Below are 6,000 nucleotides of genomic sequence, written 5' to 3' on the forward strand. Positions count from 1 at the left end.
ATGTGAAAAAAACATCACGCATTCATATTTTCCGCCCAGAGTGGTGATTGGCCGGATGGTTGCAGCCAATCACCACTCTCAGAGGGAAATATGAATGAGTGAGTGTCCAGAGTACAGAGCAGAGATGCAAGCGCAGGAGAAAGCTGCTCCATCTCTGCATTGGGGTACGTTCACACGAGCTGATTTTTTTTGCGAGTTTTCCGCTGCGTATTTGAAAGTGGACGGGCTCTTCTCGTCTGTCCGCAGCAGATTTTCCGCGGTGGAATTTACGCTGCAGAAAATCCACCGCAGTCCCTACTGACTTCAATGGGGCTTGCGGCGGATTTTCTGTAGCATAAATTTCGCCACAGAAAATCTGCTGCGGACAGCCAAGAAGAGCCCGCCCACTTTCAAATACGCAGCGGAAAACCCCAAAAAAAATCCGCTCGTGTGAACGTACCCATAGACAGGACAATCGCAGCAGGTGTCAGTAGTGATACCTGCTGTGATCTGTTCTTACCTGCAGGTACTACTACTCCCAACATGGAGCACACTCTGCTCCATGCTGGGAGCTGTAGTACCTGCATTAACAGACAGATCGCAGCGAGTGTAATTTCTGACACTTGTTGCGATCTGTCTATTAATGCAGGTACTACAGCTCCCAGCATGGAGCAGAGTGTGCTCCATGTTGGGAGTAGTAGTACCTTCAGTTAAGAAAAGATCACAGTGGATGTCACTTCTGACACCCGCTGTGATCCTCCTGTATAATGTATAGATGCGGCCGGCCGCTCTTCTAAGGTCCCCTGCACTGATGTGTATATATACACATATTCATATATCCCACAGAGAGTTGTGATTGGCTGGAACCATCTGGCCAATCACAGCTCTCTGCGGGAAATATGAATAGGTGTATATATATACGTCAGTGCAGGGGACCATAGAAGAGTGGCCGGCCGCATTTATACATTATACAGGAGGATGGCAACGGGCGATCTGTCAATTAGTACGCGTACTACTACTCCCATCATGGAACAGTGTGTTCCATGCTGGGAGTAGAAGTACTACCTAAAAAAATGTAAATAATAAAGAAAAAAGTGAAAAACATACACACACTACATTTTTATTATTGTCGGCTACATTTTTAGGTCTCCCACCCACCCTGTTGATCCCTGTTTTAAAAATTAATAAAAATTTTGTTATAAAAAAAGATACATTTCGTTAGATGCAATTTTTTTCTTCACAACTGTATCTTTTTTATTTATTTATTTTAAATTTGTACCCTACGAAATTTTATTAAAAAAGGTATCTCCATCACCTTTTTGGATCGCTAAAGTCCAAAAAAAGAATAAAAACCGGCTGCAAAAACGCCAAAGTTAAAACCCACATATTGTTTTTCTTGGCGTTTTTCACTCCCATAGACTTCTATAGGAGAAAAACATCACGATTTTGACTAAAGAATCACCAGTGGCTCAACATGCTGCGATTTTGGAAAACCACCAAGGAGCTGAAAAACTTCAAAAAAGAGTGAAAAAAAGGATTAAAAAGGATTAAAAAAACGCCAAAGTGAAAAACGCCAAGTGGAATAAGAATTTTGGGATTTCTCATTGATTTACAGCTAACATCTGGCCACAGCGTTTTTTGGCCCAAAAAACGCCATGTGGCAGAATTGGCGTGTTTCTTGGCGTTTTTCTTGGCATTTAGTTTACACTGAAATCTGCAGCTTGAAATATGTGCAGCATATTGTACATTCTATCAGAGCGCTCACGTGGGCACAGGCCCTCAGTCATTATGACAGGAGAGTGAAGATTTATGCATACGCAGAAGACAGGTATATAGGAGCATGTAGGCAGGGAGGCTTGGGAAGCTGGCTCTTGCCTCCATTGCACAAAAGACCAAATTAGGTAACCAGCAATGGGCCTATAACTCTTCACCTGGACCACTGATTTATGTAAGTTATTTATTATTTTTTCCTATTATAGTTTTTATTTTCAGAAAAATACCAACCAACCCAGGTTCACCCACACTGTAACCCTGTGTATTGGGTTTAATATGGGTGAACCAGCAGTCAGTTTCCCTTTGATAAGTTAAAGGGGTACTCAAATGGTGCCAGAAAGTAAAGCAGATTTGTAAATTACTTCTATTCAAAAATCTTAACCCTTCCAGTACTTATCTGCTGTATGCTCCAGAGGAAGTTGTGTAGTTCTTTCCAGTCTGACCACAGTGTTCTCTGCTGCCACCTATGTGTGTCAGGAACTGTCCAGAGGAGGAGAGGTTTGCCATGGGGATTTGCTCCTACTCTGGACAGTTCCTGACACGGACAGAGATGGCAGCAAAGAGCACTGTGGTCAGACTGAAAAGAACTACACAACTCCTCTGTAGTATACAGCAGCTGGTAAGTAATGGAAGGATTAAGATAATTAAATAAAAGTAATTTCCAAATCTGTTTAACTTTCTAGCACCAGTTGATTTGAAAAATAAATAAATAAATAAAAAAAAACTTGTTTTCCAACGGAGTACCCCTTTAAGTCTCTTTTACAGGCTGTGGAAATAATACACATGGAGCTTTCAGATTGAGTACACAGTGGCCCTGATTTACTATTGTAAACCAGACATGCTTTGTCAGGTTGTGCGCCCGATTCTGGCGCATTGCGTCAGAAATTCTGTCTGTGCCGGAATGTGCACCAGAATTGTAAAAAAAACCTGACTAACTCTCCATTTTAAGGAGAAAACCAGAAAAAGGGCGTGGCCACAGTGAAAAGTGGGCGTGGTTGCTGAAAAGGGGGCAAAATATAGAGAAACCTTAGTAAATACCGTGGAAAAAAATTATAGGGAATTAAAACCCACAAAGAAACGCACACTCCACTCTTAGTAAATCAGGGCCAGTGTATACAGCTCTCCCAAGCTTGGGAAGGCAAAACCAGTGTATGTGCCAGCTCAGAGACTTAAAGGGGAACTCCAGCAAAGAGTGTTTTTTTCTGTTTTATTAAAAGGGTACTCCAGTGGAATTTTTTTAATTTTTTCCAACTGGTGCTGGAAAGTTAAACAGATTTGTAAATTACTTCTATTTAAAAATTTTAATCCTTCCAGTACTTATCTGCTGCTGTATTCTCCACAGGAAGTTCTCTTCTTTTTGAATTTCTTTTCTGGCTGACCACAGTGCTCTCTGCTGACACCTCTGTCCATGTCAGGAACTAGAAAGGGATGCAGAGAAAGACTGTGATCAGTGGTGGCGCTGCCTTTGAAAGATGGAATCAGTACCAGTCCGGTATAAATAAAATTTCACATTTATTGGTTAATAAATATGAGAATCAGACATGCAAGATGCTTTCGGGACATCATTTCTGCAATTGAGAAAGGGGAACCTGTCCCCGAAAGCGTCCTGCATGTCTGATTCTCATATTTATCTATCTATATATATATATATAAAACTCAACGTGTGTGTGTGTGTATGTGTGTGTGTGTGTATGTACGTACGTGTATGTTCCAGCATCACGTCCAAACGGCTAAAGATATTAACATGAAACTTGGCACACATGTAACTTATATGTCAACAACAAACATAGGATAGGTGATTTAACCCTTACTCACCCCCATTTGCCAGGGGCGGGGCTTATGTTTAAAGTCCCATACAAGTCAATGGGAAATATATGTTACTGCATAACTTCCAAACGGCTTGAGATATTTCTATAATACTTGGTCACATGTTACTGATATGTCCACTTAAAATATAGGATAGTTAATTTAACCCTTAACTACCCCCATTTGTGAGGGTCGGGGTTTTTGTTTAAAGTCCCATGCAAATCAAGGGGAAATGTATGTTCCCATATAATTTCCCTACGGCTGGAGCTATTTCAATACCTGGTACACATATTACGAGTCGGGATATGAGGACGGGATGGAAGGTTGGGTTAGGAGGTCGAGATAGGAGGTCGGGATAGGAGGACGGGATATGAGGACGAGATATGAGGTCGGAATAGGAGGTCGGGTAGGAGGTCGGGATAGGAGGACGGGATATGAGGACGAGATATGAGGTCGGAATAGGAGGTCGGGTAGGAGGTCGGGATAGGAGGACGGGATGGGAGGTCGAGATAGGAGGACAAGATAGGAGGACGGGATATGAGGACTGGATAGGAGGTCAAGAAAGGAGGTCGAGATATGAGGACGGGAAAGGAGGTTGGGATAGGAGGTCTGGATAGGAGGTCGGGATAGGATGTCGAGATATGAGGACGGGAAAGGAGGTTGGGATAGGAGGACGGGATAGGAGGACGGGATAGGAGGTTGAGATAGGAGGTCGAGATAGGAGGACGGGATAGGAGGTCGGGATAGGAGGTCCAGATTGGAGGACGGGATAGGAGGTCAGGATAGGAGGTCGAGATAGGAGGACTGGATTGGAGGACGGGATAGGAGGACGGGATAGGAGGTCGGGATAGGAGGACGGGATATGAGGACGAGATATGAGGTCGGAATAGGAGGACGGGATAGGAGGACGGGATAGGAGGTCGGGATAGGAGGTCGGGATAGGAGGACGGGATATGAGGACGGGATGGGAGGTCGAGATAGGAGGATGGGATAGGAGGTCAAGAAAGGAGGTCGAGATATGAGGACGGGAAGGGAGGTTGGGATAGGAGGTCTGGATAGGAGGTCGGGATAGGAGGTCGAGATAGGAGGACGGGAAAGGAGGTCGGGATAGGAGGTTGGGATAGGACAGGATAGGAGGAAGGGATAGGAGGTTGAGATAGGAGGTCGAGATAGGAGGTCTGGATAGGAGGTCCAGATTGGAGGACGGGATAGGAGGTCAGGATAGGAGGTCGAGATAGGAGGACTGGATTGGAGAATGGGATAGGAGGACGGGATAGGATGTCGAGATAGGAGGTTGGGATAGGAGGACGGGATAGGAGATCAGGATAGGAAGTCGGGATAGGAGGTCGGGATAGGAGGACAGTAAAGGAGGTCGGGACAGGAGGTCGAGATAGGAGGACAGGATATGGGGTTGGGATATGACAACAATATATGAGGACTGCATATGAAGTCAAAAGCTTCCTCCGTTGTTTATTTTCCTCCCCAAAAAGGATTTGGAAGGAAAAACCGGGCAACGCCGGGTACTCAGCTAGTCTATATATAAAACTCAATGGGGGAGATTTATCAAAACCTGTGCAGAGGAAAAGTTGCTGAGTTGCCCATAGCAACCAATCAGATCACTTCTTTCATTTTGCAGAGGCCTTGTCAAAAATAAAATAAGCGATCTGACAACTTTTCCTCTGCACAGATTTTGATAAATCTCCCCCAATGTGTGTGTGTGTGTATGTTCCAGAATCACGTCCAAACTGCTGAAGATATTAACATAAAACTTGGCACACATGTTACTTATATGTCAACAACAAACATAGGATAGGTGATTTAACCCTTACTCACCCCCATTTGCCAGGGGCGGGGTTGTTGTTTAAAGTCCCATGCAAATCAATGGGAAATGTATTTTCCCACATAACTTCCTTACGGCTGGAGATATTTCAATACCTGGTACACATATTACGGGTTGGGATAGGAGGACGGGATAGGAGGTCGGGATAGGAGGTCGAAATAGGAGGACGGGATATGAGGTCGAGATAGGAGGACGGGATAGGAGGACGGGATAGGAGGACGGGATAGGAGGTCGAGATAGGAGGACGGGATAGGAGGACGGGATAGGAGGTCGGGACAGGAGGTCGGGACAGGAGGTCGGGACAGGAGGTCGAGACAGGAGGACGGGACAGGAGGTCGAGATAGCAGGTCGGGTTATGAGGACGGGATATGGGGTTGGGATATGAGGACGGGATATGGGGTTGGAATGACAACAATATATGAGGACGGCATATGAAGTCAAAAGCTTCCTCTGTTGATTTTCCTCCACAACAAAGATTAGGAAGGAAAAACCGGGTAACGCCGGGTACTCAGCTAGTTAACCAATAAATGTGAAATTTTATTTATACCGGACGGGTACCGATTCCATCGTTTAAAGGCAGCGCCACCACTTATCACTGTTTT

This window comes from Hyla sarda, chromosome 3 (genome assembly GCF_029499605.1).
Source record: "Hyla sarda isolate aHylSar1 chromosome 3, aHylSar1.hap1, whole genome shotgun sequence".
NCBI lineage: Eukaryota > Metazoa > Chordata > Amphibia > Anura > Hylidae > Hyla > Hyla sarda.